The sequence below is a fragment of the Eumetopias jubatus genome, unplaced genomic scaffold (assembly GCF_037043125.1).
Source record: "Eumetopias jubatus isolate StellerSeaLion01/CBP00866 unplaced genomic scaffold, mEumJub1_p1.0 scaffold_9, whole genome shotgun sequence".
Taxonomy (NCBI): Eukaryota; Metazoa; Chordata; class Mammalia; order Carnivora; family Otariidae; genus Eumetopias; species Eumetopias jubatus.
In genome coordinates this window covers 70348205-70370886 of record NW_028274815.1, presented here as the reverse complement: position 1 = coordinate 70370886, position 22682 = coordinate 70348205, and the positions used below count along the sequence as shown (strand labels likewise).

At 37.4% G+C, this 22682-nt stretch overlaps 1 protein-coding gene and 1 pseudogene across 24 annotated transcripts in view; one reads left to right on the top strand and one right to left on the bottom strand.

Annotated features, from left to right (window-relative positions):
• NRXN1 (neurexin 1) overlaps window positions 1-22682 on the bottom strand; it is a 1124404-nt gene that overhangs the window by 358787 nt on the left and 742935 nt on the right. The gene's annotated exons all lie outside the window — the stretch shown is intronic.
• Window positions 9470-9980, top strand: LOC114209699 (endothelial differentiation-related factor 1-like; annotated as a pseudogene).

The window sequence follows — 22682 nt, the reverse complement described above, 5'->3', positions numbered from 1 at the left end:
CAAGATTCATTTAAGTATTTTGATGGAAATGCTTAAGGAATGAACGAGAGTCCTCAAACTTTAGCCTGTTTGTAATCTTAAACATCTTTCTTGTTAAAAACACAAAATGCACTTGCCAAAATGAATCCGTAACTTCCTTTTCTGGTGCAGAATTTAAGACTTTAATTTGAACAAGGAAGCTGAATTTAACATTGGATGTCCGTTATGAAGACTGAAGAATGCACCATCTTTACTTAATAATTTGCCATTACTCCTTATATGGAAGGATATCTGGTGTCCTATGTATGTGTGATGATTTTTCTTTTAAATTTTTTCCCTTTCTGCTACACATAACTGCTATATATTTGTATATGTGAGTCTAGAACCAGAGCTTATGATTTAATGTATGCTCTCCTTTGTAATACCTACAGTTTCTGTCCAAATACATCAACAGACATCACCAGTGGCCCCTATTAACAGGGCCTGTCTTCTTACCCAGTCTCATCAGAAACTCCAGGCTTATTGTCCTCAAGGCTGGATTTGGACAACTCTAGGCAAATGCCTTAGTTCTCCCTCCTTCCATCCCTCTCTCTCCACTCTTTCTTTGCCCCTCTCTCTCCTTGTTCTACTTCTGATCAGAGCAACTTTTTTAAGACAAATGTTTTCCATCCTTTCCTCCCCACACAAAAAAAGAACCTTAAGGGATGCACAACAAGTAGTATTATGAGTTGCTATGATGCTGAGCTTTCACTGCATATGCAAAACTAAGAGAGTGCTTTCCTGTGGAAATCACAGTGATCATTTGATACAGTACTGCTGCAGCAACCTTTGAGGATTCTCAGCTATTGATGAAGGATAACAATAATATTTCAGTTCCTTAAAAGAGTTCTTTCTCCCAATGCCTCAAGGTCTGTGCCTGTGCAGTACCACTGGCTTGGACTTTCTTACCCAGGACTTCTCTCCTCTTTGCCTAATGAACTCCCACTCACCCAACATATCACACTTTAAATGACACTCCTCTATGGAAACCTTTGCTGGCCTCCCCCATGAGAGCAGAGTCACCTATTATGTAAGTTTATAGCATCCTAAGTTCTTCTTCTTTGACACTTATGATGCTTTTAAAATTGCTATGTATTTTGAATTTTTTTTTATAATGGCTGTGTCCCACAATAGGTATAAACTGTATAAGAGCAAAGACTATCTTTTGTTCCCCATCATATCCCCAGCACCTAGAAGAGAGCCTACCACAGAGTACACTGTAGCCAGTCAGTGCTTTCTCTCCACTCAGTTCTTACCCACCAACAGAATTCTGGCCTCCTGCTGTACCTAATACACCTTGTTCCACTCAACATAGGAAAATCTGCAGGATGAGGCAGGAGATTATTGTTTTATATAATATTTGATCTTTTAAAAACAAGTAAAAGATTTTTTTTATTTTAAAAAGATAGAAGGTAATAATTTAAATGTTTCAATATGCGAAAAAAATCTTCAGAAATAATTTCATGGAATTTCACTTTATGAAATGTTTCTATAAATTTGGTGTTCATTTTACTCACATCCACTTGCTAGGGCATTATATATTTTTAAGTCCTTCACTTACAGGAAGACCCATATAAAAAGAATTTCAAAAATACCCATATAGCTCATCTTTCAGTAAACAAAAGCAACTGAAACAGCTTGAAAAAACAGCAACACATGATAAAATGAAAAACTCTGAACTTGCAACTGTTATGAAAAGTGACATAGAAAATTTTAACCAAAAGCTGCCTGGAGCAAAGGTCTATCTCCAGTAGAAAATATATGGAAAACAACTAACCAGTGATCTAGTAATGGAAGGAATCAACCAGACAATATAGAATACCCTAATGTATAAATTTGCCATAAATGTTATTCAAAGGGGTAGAAGATGAACTGATAAACCACAAGTACCAGCCAAACAACCAAACCAAGGAAAACAAAACAAAACAAAAAAACTAGAAAAATTTCTTACATCCTATTGTTATCTCTGTGAATACATTACAAAATCCTGAGGAAAAGTGATTGCTGTATAATTGAAAAGATACTTCAAAGAGTTCCTATAAATATATATGAATTCACATTATCTCAGAAGTATTAAGATAAAATTAGAGTTTGAAATTCAGTGTTCTCTTGATAATTGGGAAATTATTTTTAGCCCCTAAGAAATAGTGTGGCATTTTGTACTAATCTCATTGCTGCTTCTGCTTCTATCTCTTCTTAACATCATCATCATCATCATCATTGTACATTAACTTATGTTGATGTTGGCATTTAAGTGCTAAGGATTGATGAATAGAACTCCCTATGTTTTAGTGAAGTTACTTTTCAATTTATAACCTTCTAAAAATCATGATCACCCATAGGAATAGGCTTATAAACTACTTTGCCTTTTCATTTCATTGAGCTAGAGCCTCACTACTTTTTTTAAAGAACAAGTACACAAATAAAAATAATCCAGCCGACTGGATTATTCAGTACCTACATGTTCTGTGCACTTACATCCCACATTTAATATCATTCCTATACTTTCCTGAATTGAATATTAATCAAATACTGTCTTTCCTTTCTACATTCTTCCCCCAACATGATAATGAATGTATATTTAAAGTTTCACTATGGTTTTTAATATATCTTCAGTATCAGTAAGCATGGAAAATATTATGAGGGAAGTGAACGAACTATCAACGGATAAAGATTTGTTATTGTTGTCTTCCAAAAGGGTGTTTACATAATTTTTATTTTAGATGTTAACCAGTATTTGAAGGAATGTTTTCTTCTTGACACTGCTCAGAGCTCACATCATCTGAATATTATTAGGCGTTCTTTCCCTAAGATAGGAGCTGCAAAACAGAGGGAAGATGACTAACTATAGCATGTCTCAAGATAAGTTTGCTTTCTACTATCTGACTGTAGGGTGCAGTCTTCACTGGGGCACAGATGGATTATAATGAAATGGTCTGGTCTCAGTTTCCAAATGTTATCATTCTCATAGTCTACCCCATGGTCGATAAAACTACATTTTAAACAAATGAAAATAAGTGCTAGTTGCTGATAAGATTCAATTTCCCATAAGTTACAGCTTGCTTTATTCATTTAAGAAGCGATATTAAAATATTATTTCGTATGTATTAAAGTTTTTCCTTTGACGACCCACCAGTATTTCTAGACTATCACTTCCTGATACATTGATCTATAAATGATCTTGTAAAATGAATGGGCACTAAGGAGCTCTCCTGTTGGGGTAAGGACCCTGAACTGGTAGAGGGCGGAGTGCAGAAACAACAAATAAAATAAATAAAAGTATGTATTATTGGTACACAGTTTAAATATGTGTTTGGAGATTTACTAAATGTCCAATCCAAACAAAAACTCAAAGAAATCTTTCTCTTGGGTGTTCAAACAGTACGTAATTAGGTTGCATCATATGAATAAACTTTTCATCAAACACTTCCTGAATACTTATTTGCTAGGAGTTGTATTTAATAATGGGACTAAAGCAGTGGTTGCCAAGTGGGGGGCAATTCTACTCCCAGGGAACATTTGACAATCTCTGAAAACAGTTTTGGTTGTCACAGCTGGGGGAGAAGTGCTACTTGCATCTAGAGGATAGAGGTTAGGGATGCTGCTGAACATCGTACAATGTCCAAATCAGAATTGCCTAGCCCCATATATCAGTACTGATGAGGTGAGAAACTCCACAATAAAGACATAAGGATGATTCAGAGTGGCATAAAACTGGAGAAAGAATAGCTTTTGGGGGGTGACTCTACCAATCCCAGTGAGAAGAAACAGATTCCTAAACTAAAACAGTAAGGTTAGAGTGAAGAGAGAATCCGGTGGAGAAATTTTAAGGAAAGACCACAGACAAGATTCAGTGATGGAGTAGCTTTGAGACAAGTAAGAAAGGTGAAGAAATCTAGGACAAAGCCTGGATTTCTGACTTTGCTGACCTAGTAGTGGTGACTGTCAATACATGGAGAAAGGGGATGTAGAAGGTGACACGGAACTGAACAGAAAGTTAGTTTGGTTTTGGAGATGTTGAGCTGAAGAAGATTGAGTACATTTAAACAGAGCCAGTTGCTAAGAAGGTATGAAGGAATAATGAATGTATAACTCAACAGAGCTCTAAAGTTGAGGTTAAAAAGCCAGGGACTGATCATCAAATAAGTTGAAGTTTTGCACATTATTATTTATTAAAGAGATAACAGGGGAAAAAAAAAGAGAGATAATTGTCAGATGTCTTTCTCACAACGCAAACAAGATGTCTGAAGCTGAGCAGTTTCATTTCCCCTACGATGGGGAGTTCTCCCCTACGACAAATATGCAATTTGTGGTCGTAATGTGTAGCTCTCCCCCCGCCCCAGTATTATTCTCCACAGAAATCTTCCCTTATTCACTACTGTCCTTTTATATTAGTGTGTGATATAAATCAAGACTGACAGAAGAGTCATCTTATTAGAAACCAGGAACTGTTTTGATGTATTTGCCAAAACTCTGTATTATTTGGCTTCTTTCCTGCTACATAAAGTAAGTGTCATTTCACTGTAATTCTAAATGCAATTTAATATTAGCTATGAATTTTCAGGGCAGGGTTAGTTAATTAAGGTCTTAAACCGAAATGCATATTGCAAATATATGCATTACAAACACATTTATATAACTTATAAATAGCCATGTATATAAATTACTTATCTATAAAACATACAGCATCTCACTGTTATTGATTTCAAATAGAATCAAGACACTTGAATTCAGTGCGTAGGAAGGAAATATAATATCTGTGCATTCCATAATCAGCTAACCTTTGGCAAATTCATTAATTTTTTACAAGAAAAAAGGCAATATTCAGAATTCTAAACCACAAATGGTAATGTATCCTGAGCCAACCCAGTTATTGTTAGTACTTATATACTGAGAAACAATTAGAAATTAATTTTTAAATGAAATAGGGAGATGCTTTTAGAAGACAATAAAGGAAGGTAATTAAGAACAATAGTGAGAAAACAGTTTTTGGATTTGTTCTGAAGAAATAGTACCAGATATTGTCCCTAATGCACACATGCATGGAAAAGCACAAACTCTCCAAGTTCACGTTTAGACCCAAGAAAAGAAAAATCAACAAGAGAAACTCGTTGATGCCAGATAATTGATGACAAATAAGCAGCACTTCTTTCCTACTCCCAAAAAACTTCAGATGGCACTTAATTATTTCATCTACCCAGTACTTTATCCAAAATTGAAGAAGACATTTTTCACAAACTGCCAAATACAAACAATTTATTCAATTGGGTCTGCTTCGCATGAGTTCTTCGGTAGTTAACAAGAGAGAAAGAAAATAAAGATTTCTAAGGGTCACATTTGCCAAATATCCTCTTTAAAAAGTATGGTGGTTCCTTGATATAACCGATCACCATAATATCAGGCTTGACTGTAATCATGAAAATTCTCCTATCTGAACATTCCTTCTGATTAATAATGGAGAAAAGTGTCTGCAGGAAGATAATCAAATAATGCTAGTTTCCTGGGCTGTCAAGCCAGCAGGGCAAGGGGATCTCAGTGAAGGAGTTAAAGACACGGGTTTCACATGCGCACCGCAAAGCAGAGAAGGAAGGAGGCAGAATTTGGGTGCCTGATAATCTATTGCTTTGGAGTCAGGAGGGCTAGTTTGGAGCAACAGAGAAACAGATTTAGTTTTTAAAGAAATAACACTAGCAAAATCAGATCTCCTCTGGACCAAGAGTGGGGCCAAGAAACACATGCAGTGGTTTAGAAGGGCTTAGCCTTACGCAGTTGACAGTCTGACTAACTAATGAGCACTTTCTCCAAATGAGGCTGGTTGCAGGAACACTTTCCAGGGCTGCATTTTATCTCAGGGCCCATTTGCCTGCAGCTGAGGTACTATTACCAGTTGAATGTGGCTGTAATGTTGCCACGTGACATCAGAATAGTTCTATTTCTAGAAAGATAGCAGAGAGAAACCCTCCAGTGTAATCATGCCAGTGTACACTTACTGTAGGCGGGAAAGGAATTTTTCATTTTGCTCCTGGAGCTGAACCGCCAAAGTTGAAAGGGAAAAAAAAATAAGGCTCTGAATTAAGGCGTAAAAAATCTGATGTTAGGAAACACAGGCTCCTGTGCTTTCCTCCTCACAGGAACTAAGTAGTTTCAGCAAATAATCCTGTTTTATTTCGCTTTAGTTGCCCAGACACATGTATCCATTAAAGCATTCCTCTCCCTTCAAGTACCAAAATGAAATATGAGGAATTATTTTAAAATAAGGAAGGATTTTAGCTTAAACTATCCTCCAAACTGCTTGCTTAGGCACCCATTTTATGTGAGGCATCAAAGGGCATTTGGCCAGACTTGGAGAAGTAATTAAACAGGCCATACTTTGCCAAGGAGAGAAAACAAGTTGGCCAGATGTTCAATGTTGCCTTTGTGACCCATAAACCTACCTCTAGAGAGACATTTATCCCTGGAAGTCAGGAACCCCCGGAAAGGCCATCGTCCTATGAGTCACGCAGGAATGTCCCCAGTACCAGCATGGAGTAATTTAACCATGCCGGAGGCCTGCCTGATTTTCAAAGATGAGTATCCTGCTCTCTCAGACATATTGTTCTGATATTTCTTCCACGAGGGCAAAGTCTCTAAATAAATCCAAACTGACTTTTATTTGGAAAAGAGCAAGTGTATTTGGTGTGTCCAGGAACTTAAGTTACAGGAGAAATAAATTCTAGCACCCCGTTTCAAATCTAAACAAAGGGGCCTCCAAAAGACTTGGTATTTACAGGGCCTGCAGAGCCTTGAGTAAGCATTTTCACGGCACCCATAGAAGGTTCTAATGCGCAGCATTGCTGCTCCATCACCAGCTTATTAAACCTTAATGGGACTTTTGAAATGCTTTACACCAGAGCTGCAGATAACTCACCCACAGCATGGCTTCTGGAAGCTGCCTCAATTCTGCAGCCACCCTGCAGGTTACCAACCTTCCATGTGGGAAATTCCCCAATGCTAGTGTCCTCATTTATGTCAAAGGTCAGCAAACCAAGGTCATGGGATAAACCATCCCCTCTTTTTGCAGTGCTGCTGAGTGAAGAAGGATTTTCACCCTTTTAAATCGTTGAAAAGAAAGAAAAATATTTTGTGAGATATGGAAGCTATGTAATACTAACATTTCAATGTCCGTAAATAAAGTTATATTAGAAAACAGCCATGCCTGCTCATTTAAATACTGTCTAAGGTGGCTTTTGCATACAAGGATCCGATGACAGAGTAGAGTAGTTGTGACAGAGAGCTATGGCCTGTAAGCCTAAAACATTTACTATCTGGCCCCTTTAAAGAAAAAAAATTGCTGACCCTTAATTTAAAGCATCATCAATCATTTTCAACCTTTGACAAGTTCTGAAATATATTAATAAAAATTTAAAGACAGCTTCCATGTCAGTCTCTGCAGCCCTTGGTCAGAACTGATCACTGCCTCACAGGCAGGCCTAATGCCCCCATTTCAGAAAAGCATTCAAGAGTTTTGGGTGGGCTTCCCAAGGATCAAGGCCACAAAAATTATGCCTTTAGAAAGTTCAAGACTGACGTAGGTAATGTGTAGCTAAAAAATAATATGACAGGGGCGCCTGGGTGGCTAAGTCATTAAGCGTCTGCCTTCAGCTCGGGTCATGATCCCGGGGTCCTGGGATCAGAGTCCAGTATCGGGCTCCCTGCTCTGCGGGGAACCTGCTTCTCCCTCTGCCTCTCCCCCTGCTCATGTGCGCAAGCACTCCCTCTCAAATAAATAAGACCTTTAAAAAAAAAAAAAGTAATATGACAGATTTTTTTCCCCATGAAACATAGCAGAACCTACAGATCAAAATGAATATTGTTCTCTTCAAAGCAGACACTTTGAAATTTGTCGCGAAGAAGCTACCAATGCCCAAACGTATTTAGAGCATGCCTGACACTGCCTGCAGAACCTCTCCTTTGATTGCCTCTTACATAATCTCAATGATGCCAAATTTTCGTCCGTTAAACTTGGATTCGATTCATACTTTTTAAGTCATTTAGAACTATAGTCAGTGAATAAAAGAGAGAAGCACATTGCCTGGAATAGAAGGGGACACCTCAATAAATATTTGTGGAGTGAATTGAGCTGGCTCAATATAAAGCAAGGCTATTGCCGCTTACAGGAATAAAAACCAGCTGAAGACAACACATATAGCAATTGTCTGTCTCTTAAGTGTACAAAGTGCCTTCCATATTCATAAACTTCTCTGCAGGAAGTGGACATAGGGGTTCCTCGTGCTAATATGCCTGTCCTGTCTAGGAGAGATGGCACAAATACACCACACTTTAGGCCAAGGTAACCCTCCATAGGGAAGAAACAAGGGAGGCAAGGATCTATGAAGCAATATGGCAGAGGAACTCCATCTGCTGGAATTCTATATATTGAATCCAAAGAGAACATCTCTGAAGGAAACACAATACAGTGGTATAAGGAAAGGAGAAGTAGAGGAAAGGCTATAGAAGAAATGAGAAGTCAGTAGAAACAAGTGAGGTCATAAGAAGGAGAAGTACACCCTCAGAAATCAGAGGAACAGGGAGATGAGCCACCCAAAAAGTGCCCTGAGGTAGAAGGAGATGGTAAAATGACCAGTTCATTTAATTTGCTATGATACTTCAGGCATCATGACCATGTTCTAGTTCTTTATAATGCCTGGCTGAGTGGCTACTGGGAAGGTTTCCTATATACATTTTTTGCATTCCCATTTCTCACAGTAACCTAAGTGGGTCTCCTCCTTATAAGGAAAAAGAAAAATGTGTCCACAAAAATGCAACTGATTTACTAAGCATTCAACAACATAGCTCTGACATCAGAAGCAGAGAATTCTAAAACCTCGCTGAGTAGCATCAGCATCTTTGTATTAAATGTGTATAATCCTAGGCGACTTCCTAAAAGAATAACATTCATTGGGACCCTCTGATAAGATTTTTCAAATGGGTTTCATGACTTTATAGCCACTTCCAGCAAATATGTCGTTTTATGAAGTACAGTGAGAGCAAAGTAATTAATCTACAATACTTCAGAGAATGACAAGACAGTCTAAGTTAGCAGTCAATTATCTGTGCAGCAAATGTACATTATGTCTAATCCTCTTTTTCCTTGAAATGCACAACATTTCCACTATGCTTACTTAAACAATAACAACAGCAAGTGTATTTACAGTATCTGGAAAGAGTAACAACAGAAACGTTTTATAGATTTCTCCTATAATGCTTTGTATTCTGTTATAAAAAATAAACTTAGATAGCAAATATTAACTTATTCATTCATGTGTTCATGAAATAAGGATTCACCATATGCTGAGAACTGAGGACAAGTTGGATAAGGTATTGTCCTCATCCGATGAAGCTCACCGTGAAGGAGAAAGATGCCTGAATATATCAAACAAGAACGTATCCAGGAGAGTCTCGAGCAACGGCCATGGAGCCACCAGATGAACCATGCAGGACCTGCTCACCCGCCGTGGCCAAGAGCGACTGGGACACGGTGAGGGTGTTTTGCAAGAAGGGCCCACAGCTGCCCAGCCCAAGTCAAAGCAGGCCATCTTAGTGGCTGAGAGAGATGTGGAGACCTCCAAGAAATGGGCCATGGGCCAGAACAAACAGCATTCGATCACCAAGAACACGGCCAAGCTGGACGAGGCAACTGAGAAGCTGCACCATGACCAGATACCCTGGAGGTGGGCAAGGTGATCCAGCAGGGCCAGTAGAACAAGGGGCTGACTCAGAAGGACTTGCTGCTGAGAATCAATGAAAAGCCGCAGGGCACTGGGGACAACAAGAGTGGACGAGCCATTCCTAATAACCAGGTTCTGGGCAAAATTGAGAGAGCTATAAGCCTCAAGCTCCAGGGGAAGGATATCGGGAAGCCCATTGAGAAAGGGCCAAGGGCAAAAGGAATACAAACCTTGAAATCAGTGTGTTCTGGCTGATCTCATCTGGCTGGTTCCCCTGGACCACCAGAGCCAGTGTGGGTCTCATCACGTGGCTGAGCAGAACCTGGGACATCAGCCCTGCCAGAAACCGTTCTACCCAGACCTGATGTCAAACAAAGTATGTCAAGCAAAGTATTACTTCTCCTGATTTTTTTTTCCTTCCTATCCTTGGTGTCTGCCCATTCTCAGTGTTGCTCCCCAGGGAGATGTGAGTGGCACCGCCTCACGCTTGGCGGGACTGCAGGGTGGGGTGGCCTGATGTGCAACAGAAGATGCTGTCTCCAGTCTGGCTTTATTTGTTGCCTTAAAAAAAAAAAAAAAAAAAGAAAGAAAGAAAGAAAGAAAAGAAAAAAGAAAGAAAAGAAAAGAAAGAAAGAAAGCATCCAGGAAGTGTGGGATATCTGATCCTGTGGGGGTTGAGGGGTGGTGGTGAGGGGGTGGCAGGAAAGAATAGTGCTTGAGCTAAATCAAATGAATGAGGCATTTCCTGCTTTGTTGGGGCAGGCTGATCTCTGGCTTGATAAGTAACATACATCAAGATCTTCTTACCAAAAGAGCATCAGTACTGATCAGTGAAAAGAAGATCCTGGTGTAGTAAATCCATTCCATTTTCAGAGAGTCCCTTTAATACACAAGTTCTTCTGGGAAGATTTAAACCTCATGTCTTCCCAAGTAAAACTTTATCCCTAGGAATGGACAAAGGAGAGGATAGCAAAACTCCAAAAAAAGAGGGAAGAAGAATGGTTTCTTTGGAATTACTGCTTGGTCCAGCCCTGGCTATGGACTTGTAAGAATTTAGGTTTGACAAAATATATTAACTATTAGAAGTACTTTGTATGACTGAAAAGGGTATCCACATTCTTTGTTTCTGTTTCTCATGCCCTGATTGTCTGTCTCCCTACCCTTCACTAGGTACAATAGCATGTGGTGTCAACTAATATTAGGTCTGAATCTCATAATTCCTGCTAAACTTTGGATCAACATTACAAAACACACCATTAACACAGATGACCATCTCCTAAATTTGTGCTTTGATTTTAAGGAGCAAGAGAGCTTGTAGAAGCCAGTAAGTTCCATCCCCACTCCTACGAAAGAGACTCAGGGCAAATGTTTACAATGGAAGGTCATTAGTTAATATTGTCATATTTTCTATATTTCCTGTACCTAATATTAATGGAAAATCACAAAGTAATGAGAAATAGTACATAGTTGTTCAATATTCCCATGTGGGAAAAAAATCTGTTCACTAATGCAATTACATTGAATAGAAAGAATATAAACAATAAATTTGAACTTGTACTCCAATACTGTTGAATTCAATCTTGTCCTACAAAACGCCTTTCACAAATGTAGGTTCTGAATTTTGTTTTATTCTGTCATTGCTTAATTTACCAAATTCCAGACAGTCTTTTGGGAGATTTACAGACTGACTTACTTCAAAAGGCAATCTGACAGAAATAACTGGAAATTTCAATGAGGATGAAGATTACTCTGTAAGGAGTGAGCAAGTCAGTAGCCATAAGGGAATTTCTCACACAAAACCACAATGCAGACCACTTCACAAATAACTGAGCAAATCTTAAAATTTTATTGCACTGAAAGACAACTGGGAGAGAAGACAACCCCCCCCCCACTTACTTGTAAAAAGCTTCACTAGTTTATATCAGAGTGATTTCCCTGGAATTCACCCTAAACTTATTTGAATAGAGCAACACCTTTAAATCAGTCTTAATGGCCAGCATATGCAAAACACAGAATCACTGCTTTATAAAATCTATTACTCCAGATGCTGTGCTAGATGATTTTCCTCAGTGGGCAGCATTTCTAGGCAGACCATGTCAGTAATACTCACTGTGACTATATGAAGATGAATGGGATGCTTAGGTTTCATGCCTAGTTGATATACAATCATTTTAGATAAATTATAGATTGATTACATTTAATTATAGAACTACCAAACTCATAAAGGATTCCAAGCCTTTGTCACTCATCCATCTAACTTTGTTACACAAGGGAAGCATGGGAGAGTATGTGAGGGAAGAAAGTGCTTCAGAAATGACTGACTTCATGCAGCTATCACAGGAGTTGTGCTTGAGGTCTTTGATGATGAAGGACCATGGAAGAGACCTGAGGAACCAGTTTGGTGATGAGTACACCTAAGAACCAATGTTTATGGGATTACATATAATTTCTTCTCTTAATTCACAGAGCTACCTAGTAAAATATATTTCATTGTCTCCATTTGACAGGCAAGAGAACTAAAGCTCAGCAAAATTATACACAATTTGCACAAAATAAATGTGACTCCAAGTTCAAATGTAGGTTTTTTCAAAGTTTACCTTCTCTTTCCATTCTACCAGGACACCTCACAATAGGAGATTCACGTGTCAAGAACCAATAGAAACCTGGTGGTAATTTGATTGAGATCTGACTAGTTCCTGGGACAGCTAGATATACTGTAATAGAATAATTAAAACTGCAAAGTGAAATGATTATAATTGTGATATCAACTATTGACCTAGGTACAGAAGAGAAGGGTAATTTTTCCCTGCAGTGTTGAGGAAGACCTCTCCAAAATATAACAATTTAAAATGGGTCTCGAAGGATGATGAGGAGTTTGATCATATCTAATGGCAAAATGGGCAACGTGGGCAAAGGATCCGAGGAAACAAAAACCAGGCATTGACTTGCTCAGAGAAGTAAATACTCCAGTGTGGCTCAGAGGTAGTTTTCTCCTTGCTCTCCCCCTTTCTTAATTAGCACATCTCAATTCTTTAGCCTTGCCCAATGAACCTAATTTTATACCAGTGTTAGAATTAATAGAAAAAGGTGATCTTGAAATGACAACTGATTCAGTGATGAAGTTGCCATAGTGCTGACATGGCAAAGAACTAAAACAAAGATTATGACAAGTCTCTTTGATGTCTTTCTTCAAGGTCCCAATGCCTTTACCACAGAAAAATAATGTTGTTTCTTTCAAGGCACAGGTTTTTCAATGAGGAAATAATAAAAAAAAAAAAAACACAAATGGAATAGAAATAGTTAAATATTTAGACACTTATTTCTACTCTCTTCTTGACTTTCTTATTCTAAGCAACACTATCCTCCAGGAAAATGTGCCTCAGTTGATATGTTACATTTTTCTTCAACATTTGTTGGGAAATCCCAGGGACATCTTCAGTGAGACAACCTAAAAATTATATGGAAACTCAGGCTAGTAATCAAGATTCCTGTTAGCCTTTGCAGTACCTCTCCAAATTTATGAAGTTCTTTATAGACCAACTTGCTAAATCACCAACTTAAAATATCCACAGAACCTGAGAAAAATATTTCACCTGCCGCTTCTTTTCTCCCCAAGAGAGAAATTCTCCTTTCAATAAACAAGTACCTTTCTATTGAATAGTTTCTCAGACCTAGCTTCTAAAATTTCTGCTGAGTATACCACTTCAGTAATTTGTTACATAATCTATTTACAATCCCTTATTCTACACATAATATTTGGGAAATGAATGTAGCATAGTTGTCTGTGGATATATTTCCTACCTCCTGCAAGATTCTAAAAACTGATTTTTATGATTAAGGGGTGTCTCTGCTCCTAAACCAAGTCACTCAAACTTTCCTTTTGAAATGAACATTTATTTCAGATAATACATGCTCTCTATGGGTAACCTGTCCACTTTTCACATGTAATGATTCTGTCTTCTGTAGATATGAAATTTTCAAAAGATATTGGCATACTGCAGCAGAAAATGCCATCCTTTCATTATGTTCAAAATTGATCTGACTCTGAGCTAGCACTTTGGGTAACGGGGCTATATAATCATGTAGACCCTTTCAGGAAATGGCTTATTTATGGATACACACACACACACACACACACACACACACACACACACACACACGGAAGATTTCACACTTCTGGCTTTATACAATTGTATTCTCTCTTCCTTTCCAATACGTTTCCAAAGTAGGAAGGCTGTAATATACAGGAGGGTTGAATTTCTACATCAGCTAGAAATCTGTTGTCTGCTATATATTGGCTCTATTGATGATGCATTTAGAGTACGTTTATTCCGTATCTGAATCCAGTCCTCACCAAAAGATTTGTAAGGTTCTCATTTACTGAATGAAATAATACTAAAGATGGTTTAATATCCTGGTCATTGCCCAATGTTAAAAACAAACAAACAAAAACACTGACTTCTAAATTTATTATTTGAAAAATCTTCATTTTTCCTGAGGAATTGGTATATTTTTTCCTCTTGGATAAAAGCTTAGTAAGTCTGAATGTGTTTCTTCCACTACTTAGTTTCCACTTAGTAGCTCATTATTCTAATTTCAAAAAGTAAATCATATTCAGTACATAGTATGAATAACTAGCTCTCATTTTGAAAAAAGTGAGTTTATTATTTCAACTTGTTCCCTATTTTCAAAAAGATGAGAGAGAAATGTGGTTAACCTGTACAGCCCATATAAAGCAACAAAAAAATAGTCTAACTTACTGATCTGCTTTGCTCCAGTCCTTTTGAAATGGCTATGTTTTGAATAAAACCTATTTCCTTAGGCTAATAAACAATCTATAATCCATTAAGCCTTTATGAACGAATCTAAGGCTTCTGAAATTAGTGCTTAGGGAAGAAAAAGTCAAGTAATGGATTTCAAAGAAATATGAAGGTAATTAAAGAAGACCAAGGATCAAACTCTCATCACCATAATGATTCCTAGAATAGAGCCTTCCAAGCGGCCATTTGGGAAGTTTATGTATTACCTAACCTAGAATATGAAATGAGATAGTGAGGAAGAAGGCAAGAAACAACATTTTTAGAAAGGAGTTGGGATAGAGCCAGAAAGAAAGAAAGAGAGAGAAAGAGAGAGAGAGAGGGAGAAAGGGAGGGAGGGAGGGAGGGAGGGAGCAAGGAAGGAAGGAAGGAAGGAAGGGAGAAAGAAAGGGAAGGAAGGGAAGGAAGAAAATCAGAGTAGTCATTCTCTGAAAGAGTGAATAGCTTTAATGGATATTTGTAAGCTAAAGAGAAATCAGGAAAGTTAATAATATTAACAAAGGAACTGTGGGTTTTGAAGTTTAAAAACATCATTTAAGCCTGAAAGTTGGGTTAAAGAAATGGGTTAAGACCGCTCTGATCCTAGTGATGTCAGAAGTAACTTAGTTACAAGTAATGATTTGAGTTGTATTTATGTTCATATGTCTGAAAAATGCAAAGGTCCATTTCTCCCATGTATTTGAGTGTAATACAGAAAATCAGCACCACAATCCACCTGCTCTGGGTAGGAAAGCCACAGATAACCTCACATGGAGTGAGCAGAGACTGAAAATTGCCTTTCACCTTTGTTTCCATTGCACAAGTAACAAAACTTTGAGCTGGGCACATGGCCATGCAATATATAGAATTTTCCAGTCAGTCCTGAAGCTAAGTGACTATGTGGCCAAGTTCCGACCAATAAGAAATGAGCAAAACTGATGGCACTTCCAAGTCATGCCCTTAAAAGGGGACTGGGCTTCTCCTACCCTTCCAATGAGAATATCTGCCTTGGACCAAGCAGATGAAGATAACCTGTTAGGGTTATTAGAATTGAAAGACAAAATTCTGAAAATTCTGCAGAGAAAAGCCACCTCATTCAGATTTTATTGCTCAGAGTTCAGATTTTATGACTCAAAGTCTTTTTTTAAGAAAATTGAGACAAGAGGGTAATGTTTTTTCTTTCTTTCTTTTCTTTCTTTCTTTTTTTAAGATTTTATTTATTTATTTGACAGAGAGAGACACAGCAAGAGAGGGAGAAGCAGGCTTCCCGCGGAGCAGGGAGCCCAATGCAAGGCTAGATCCCACGATCCTGGGACCATGACCTGAGCCGATGGCAGACGCTTAATGACTGAGCCACCCAGGTGCCCCTCAAACTCTTAAATGAGAGGCAAATAAACTTTTATTCTGTTTAATCTTTCACCTGCAACAGAACCTATACAATAATAGTAAGCTTACTGTAGCACTTACCATGTGACAGTTTTCTGGGTGCTTTTAATATACTAACGCATTAAATAATACAATAATCTGAAAAAGGCAACCTATTATTAAAGGTAGTTACAGATGTAGAATTCAAGCACAGAAAGGTTAAGTAAGTGGTAGATCCAGGGTCTGAATCCAGGCAGTTTGGCTTTAGAGTGCATACGCTTGGTCCCATGGTTTAGCATAATGCTATACATTTACCAAATATTAAATATTTGTTTAATTAATTAAGAGGTAATCCGTTTGCTTAACACTGTTTAACTGTATTTAGAAATCTCTACGTGGGTGGCTTGGTTAAGGCAATTGCTGATTTTCTTCCTCTACAAGAGGAAAACGATTATTCTATGTGCAGCCGTGTCCTATAGGACAGTCTGCACCCTGTAGCCTTTTACGTATACAGTCTGTAGCAACTGTGGAATTACCCTGGCATATCAGCTATTGCTAAGTAAAGACCTGATCCAGCAGTACAGGAGAACTAGAGAATTGAAAAAGGACACAAATGCATAGCTTAAAGAATCAAGAGGAGCTATGTACACCACCTGTTTGTTTTGAATTCTGTTAACACCGTGCCTATCAAGTGCCAGGGACAAAGTGACTGGTGGTAGTGGAAGACTTATAAACATGAATGAGACATCCATCCCCTAAGGAATTCAAAATCCAAACTCCTTCAAGTACAAGATCTTACCAAAGATCTCTTTTGTGTTTTTTTTCCATTAATACAATAGGACTTTTGAATATGACAAGTCTCAGAAATCTATGTTTTCAGTGGAATAGAGAAAAGGGAATACTAACAACTATAATGAGTTTTTTTTTTTTTCCTTTTCCCTCCAAAATGCTATCTGGAATTTATGTGACAGAGAACAGAGCCCATCTCTTTGAGATTTTTTTCCCCCTTCTATTCCCACGTATCAAGGAATGAATCCATAAAGATTCTTTTTGCAGAGATTCAGGTTTTCAAGGTTTCAATAATGAATAGCCACTTTGCTTTTGATAACTTTAATTAAAGTTTCGGAAATGAACTAAGAGCCATAGAGCTTTCTGTATTCTTGAAACAAAGAACAATTTAACCAATTAATACATAAGGGGAACAAATGATTATTTGTAGATTCAAGGCACAATTTTGTTACTCATCTTTATTGACAGTTATAGATAATAAAATCCACCATGCCAGAAGTCAAGAATGTCTTGGTTGGCAATTACTAAGACCCATTCTATTAAGGTGAATTCTATCCTTCATTTTCCAATTTGGAAAATGCACTGCGGTTTTGATTTGTAAACCCAGAAGCTGGACTAATATCAACTTCAAGCTTTATATAAATGTGGTATGTTTTAATAAACATTCTCCCAAATTAAAGGAATACTTTGTTTCTACACATGAGCACCAGCAAATGGCTAAATATCTCTCCCTTTATGCCAGCTTGAAGGAGAACACTCTTTTATTGAGGTTTACAGTCCTTAAGATGTTTAGAAGTATCCCTACTTTGCATTTTTAATTGCATTTTAAAGGGAGCAGGAAGAAATAACAGTTCAGAATATTTGTTGCCAATCTGAGAAATAAATCTGTATTTGCTTATTTGCTACAGTCTGCCAGATCAGATCTATCCATCCATACATACATACAATACATATCCATTTCTTAATAGTTAGAAGTTTTACTGATCTAGAATCCAAAGGAAAGCTTCTGGACTCAGCTTGTCTGGAGCTCCTGTAGGTCAAAAAATCTGGAAGTACCTTACTATAAACTGTTCTTCTTCAGATCTCACTGGAGTAAGGGCAAGAGTAATAATCAGTCCACATTTTTCCCTCTGAGCAATATCACCCCAGAGCATGCTGTTCGCTCAGAGCCATCTGCAACGTTCATCAGCAGTCTTTATGTTCACTCCACACTTGAATTTTCACAAAGCCATCCATGAATTGCATACATACATTAAAGTGTAAAATTTTTGGAAGGAAGACTGTTACTTAGAATGATGAATTTCTGGCAAAACTATGCGTATTAGTTTTCTCAATACCAAGAGAGTTTGGCTGGTATTGAATTGACAAAGGAATTGAAATTCATGAAAGTTTTATTAATTATATTTCTGAGTGGGCACATTTCTCTTCCTCAGCTTTCTCTTCTTTATATCCAACTTAAGTCATTATCATGCATTAATCATGATTGTGTATCATATCTATGGACTTCCACAAGTTCTCCAGCCCTAAACACTTTCGTTTAATTATTTGTAAACCTCTCAGGTATATTTTAGTATAAGTAATGAAGGCTTTTAGTAAGTGGCCTATGCCATAAAAATTGGCATTTTTGTGACTAAGCCAAAATTTATTGGAAGACACCTTACCTTGACTATTATTGTTGATCTCAAAAACCAGAGATCTACTCACCTCTAGATTCTTTTTTATGTATTTCAGGTAAAAAATAATTCTATTTACATTTCAACCCTTATTGTCTTATGAAATATATTAATTAAGCATATCCAGCATAAATATTAATTGGAAGCTTCCGACCTCCCTTCTGTCCTCCTTAGCAGTCTTGCGTTGCAAACAAATTCAAGAATTATAAGAAGTGTTTGTTTGTCTACATAGCTACAGAGAAAATACCACTTTATAGATCGTAACAGTCATGTAAACCTACATAACTTATCCCAATTAGCTGAAAGTCCTGACACACAAGATTGCAGCCATAGATCTATTAAGATGCAGCAGAAATGATATGACATATTGAGAAGGCTGGTTACTTTTATCATGATTATGGAAACTGAAAAATGTGTTCTCCTGTTATCTATTCTGGACAGAATGCTTTTTCTGACCTGGCACACTGAAATAAATTGTCAACCAAACCCTAGAGAGACAAACCCAAAATGTACCTAGAACTCCACACATAAGTGAATTTTTGATAAAATACAATAGGGATCGAGGACAATGTGGTCTGTTAAATAAGCTAAAAAGGCTGAAAGGGTCGAAAATTTTCTAGGCTCTCTGGAGATATGAACTAGCTTTGATTAAGTAGAAGCTGAGAATATTCCAAACATCAAGGAAAGCACAGGTAGTAGTAGGAGTGAACTGTAGATATATGTAGTATATACTCTGTATCCCTGAGTCCACCAGTCCCTAGGAGCCAGCTAAAGCCATTTTCAGCATTGGTGTTCAGACACTTCTCCCCTCTTTGCAGCTGGGTAAGATATAAACAAAAATGCCCCTCCTTTGTACTTGAACTCCACAGGAAAGCAATTTTACAGAGCTACAGAAGCAGATCTTATTAATTAAAGTCTATTTTTTTTGTCTTTCTCCAAATTTTCCTCCCTTTATTATCAAGGTGTTATATTCTAAAGAATCGGTTCTAAAATACCTTTATGAAATGTGAAGTACTTATCAGTGTTCAATGAACACTAAATACATATTCATCCTCCATTAATATATAAGTACTTGTTGACCCAGTTGTATTTAGAATTTAACTCAGTAAAATTAAACTGTATCCGTATCATCACTTGACAAAACAAGACTGTTTAAAGTATGATTTTGGAGACCAAGAGGGATTGAGTCCTTCTAAAAAATGAAATAAGTAACAGAGCTACCAACTTCTATTTAAATAATATTTTTCCTGTACGGTTTAACCAAGAAGACTTGATAAACAAATCTTTAAAAACCCAATGTAAACATGTTTATTAAATATCCAGGGCCCTAAAAATCACACAGCAATTGAATTTTGTAATCTTATTTTTAATCTGTTCATGTAATTCCAGTGATGATCCAATAGCTAGATTTAAAAGCAGATTTTTATTTATTTATTTATTTGAGAGAGAGAGAGAGAATGAGAGAGAGAGAGCATGAGAGGGGGGAGGGTCCGAGGGAGAAGCAGACTCACTGCTGAGCAGGGAGCCCAATGTGGGACTCGATCCCGGGACTCCAGGATCATGACCTGAGCCGACGCAGTCGCTTAACCAACTGAGCCACCCAGGCGCCCTAGATTTAAAAGTAAACAATATAATAAACACATACCAGAGATAAGAAAAAAATTATTTGTTAAATTCAGGATTTAAGTCATAATCTCATGTCAATAGATTCATAATGATTTAAATTTTAAATTGTTAAAAATTAATATTTAATAACCAATGCCCCAAAATCTCCTTTGCTACCAGATTAGTTCATATCAAATGACAAGTGGATGTGCTAATAAGCATGGGCCACAAATTTATGAAAAAGTCTATTTGTGGCTTGTTCCTCAATATTATTACCAAAGTGCATGCTTTGCAAAATCCAGACTGCTTTGTTGCAGGAAACACATGACAAAGAGTCTCCTCCAGATTGGAATCCCCAATGTTCCTGCCCTTGGGAGCTGTAAAGAGAAACTGTCTACCCAATTTCCTGTCCCTTTTTGCAAGAATAGGCTTTTAGAAGTAACCCTTTCCTTCTTCCATGGTCAGATTGACCCTACCTTGATTGTTCTTGGATGAATTGGCCCCTACCTGTAGTCTCATGGTTGTGTTCTTTAAAATGAGACAAGAGAAAAGTACTGGCCACCTAACACTTGGTGATTATTCAAGAATCACTGGTACTTTAAAAATCAAACTGATATTAAAACAAGAAGAAGCCTCCAGTCTTCTGTCTTACAAGATAATTAAATTAATCCCTGAATAACTAGATTAATCTATTGGGACTTTAAAGTACTGAAAGTGGGACACCTACAAAAATTACTTGCTATAAAATAAGAGCCAAACATCACTGAATTCATTGTCTGCTCCTTAAGTTATTATGGTATTGGACTTTTACTAATAAAATAGATGACGTCTAACTTATTAAAGGAATATTCACACTGGTTAATTCATAACAGTAGCACCTGTGACCGCTAAGAGAGCAACTATCTCTTTAAAAGCCAGCCCAAAGCTGTGCTCAGGTGTGCACACTGAGCCTTTTGTCTTTAGACTTGGCAAACACCAGCTCAAAAATAATTTTGTCATTCAGAGGAGAAGCTATTTTATGGATAAAAGATTATGAATTTCACAGCTGACTTGAGATCTACTCAAGCCAACAACATGGGTTTCTACTTTGTAAGTAGGATTTGTTCTGTCAATGCAGATTTCTCAGTAAGTACTTTTCCCTTTCAAAGACCAAGTCAGATTTCAAAGCAACATTTACATTTTTTTAATACAAATCAAGTCACTGATTATATTAGCTCAAATTCAAAACTGATGCACTCTTTGTGTCCCCTCCTCCTACATTTCAGTTAAAATGGAAACAGACTTGGTTTCCAACTTTTAATACTGACATTTTTTTGGTGTAATCAAAATGTAGAAACATCGGCTTAGACCCAGAAAAAAAACTGAAGAAGGAATTAAGGACTGCAGTCTCTTTTCTTTCTTTTTCTTTTTTTTTTTTTAAAGATTTTATTTATTTATTTGATTGAGAGAGAGAGAGAGCATGGGTGGCGGAAGGAGCAGAGAGAGAGGGAGAAGCAGACTCCTCACTGAGCAGGGAGCCAGATGTGGAACTGGGTCCCAAGACCATGAGATCATAACTTGAGCCAAAGGCAGACACTTAAACAACTGAGCCACCCAGGCGCCCCCGCAGTGGCTTTTCATTGTTACATGTGTATATATGTTATATGTGCATGGTGTGTCTTTTTAACAACTAGGTCTATCTCTTCTCGAATAACACATAATACTGATACCATGTATTAGACAACATGCACATGAAGACAGTCGAGGTACTGTCTAATGTGTGAATTTACTTTCTTCCTTTTATTTGGTTTCTGCTTTTATCATCCTTACATGTTTTGAAAGTTTAAGGATATGTCAGATTAGGCAAAGATCAAGAAGAAGATTAACTTTTTGACTGGGGTAGTTCTCTAATTGTGAACATCTCTAAAGCCTGAAAGGCAATTTAATTAGTCACTAAGTGGGGAGAGTCTATTTAGCAACAGGCCCTAATTGGCATTACTCCTGGTCATCTGAGTAGAACATAGAAAGGTTGCAAATGAAATGGCAATAGATTTAATTGCTCATTCTGAATATTCATAACAGTCCAAGACCTTGCCTCAAACCAAGTTTAGACAATTTCTAAACAATTTCATTTTTCATTCTAATTGGTGATCAGGCCCAACATATTGAAACCGTGTCTATGTAAAAAGACCACCAAATGACTATTTTCATTACTCCTGTTTACTCTCAAGTGCTTTCATGATAAGTTTACTTAAACCATGATCCACTGAAATCACTAATGACTCTCAAAGCTTCCCCTTTTTCTTTCTCTGGATTTATACACCTGTTTCTAGAAATCCTGCATGAACATTTTTTTTTAAAGATTTTATTTATTTATTTGACAAAGAGAGACACAGCGAGGGAGGGAACACAAGCAGGGGGAGTGGGAGGAGAAGCAGGCTTCCCGCCAAGCAGGGAGCTCTATGCGGGACTCAATCCCAGGACCCTGGGACTGAGCCACCTAAGCACCCCTCCTGCATGAACATTTAAAAATAATAATAATATAAAAAATAAAATAAAAATAAAGGGGGCATGATAAGTTCCAGGTAATCAGTGATATAACTTTGCTTCAGAAACTATCTCAAATGAAATTATGTCATTCATGGAGTTTTGTGCACAATGTATCTAAGTTGGCATTCATATTTAGTAAGAGGCAGTATACAAGGTGAAGAACACAGAAGACAGGAAGTCGGCCACCAGTGTGGCCTTGG